The following is a 1,061-nucleotide window of genomic DNA, read 5'->3' as shown; positions in this document are numbered from 1 at the left end:
ATTGATGAGGTGCTGGCTATCCTTGGGTGAGAGAATGACAGATTATTTTTGTTTAATTTCCTTTCATTTTTTTAAAAAAAACTTTTTCTGTATTGTTTTTACCATTAAAATAGGAATTGTTTTTATCATTAAAAAACGAAAAAATAAACAGGTGAACTATCTCACTTAGGAATGCTGGTTAAACTGGATAAAGCTTCCTATAGTAGGCCGAATAATGGCCACCAATTATTATTAGTATTATTATTAGGAACCTGTAAAAAAGGTCATTGCAGATGTGATTAAGTAAAAGTCTTTGGATGGGGAGATTATGCTGGATTATCTGGGTGGGCCCTAAATCCAATTACAAGTGTTCTTATAAGAGAGAAGCAGAGAGAGATTTGATATACACGAAAGAGACAACATGACCCATAGAGGCAGAAATTGGAGTGATGTGGCCACAGTGTAGGAATGCAGCGGCCACTGGAAGGTAGAAGAGGCAGGACCGGATTCTCTCTCCCCTTGTATCCCTTCCCCACTTCCCCAGCATAACCCTGCTGACACCTTGATTTTTGCCCAATAAAACTGATTTCAAACCTTTAGCTGTGGGAAAATAAATTTTTGTTATTTTAAGCAACAAGTTTGTGATAATTTGTTGTAGCAGTCACAGGAAACTGATATACTTGTCTCCCTCTAAATTGAACCAACAAACAAGTCTGTGTTTCTACTCAATTTGCTTATGATGAAACGACCTTTTTTATAATAAAAAATAGATTTGATTGATTGATTTGCCGAGGTTACTGTTCCTATGAAGTTCTGCTTTGCTGGTATATTACCCTTTGTGCATGTTGGCTAAACAGAGTTTCCAGGACAGGAGGCAGAACAGATACTATGATGAATATTTAACACAGCAACACCATAAACTCCGAAAGCCTGCCCTCAGCTTCAACTTTAACCTATTTCCATTCACTTCACTTCCAAATTCAGTCTCACTTTTAGTTTTACAACCTACCTTAATTCCCAGCCTCTCTTGCATCGAAATCCCTGATATTACTTACCTTAAGAAAGATAAAAATGACCATCTT

The sequence above is a fragment of the Pteropus medius genome, unplaced genomic scaffold (assembly GCF_902729225.1).
Source record: "Pteropus medius unplaced genomic scaffold, Ma_sr-lr_union100, whole genome shotgun sequence".
Classification (NCBI taxonomy): Eukaryota; Metazoa; Chordata; class Mammalia; order Chiroptera; family Pteropodidae; genus Pteropus; species Pteropus medius.
This window is presented reverse-complemented; position numbering follows the sequence as displayed.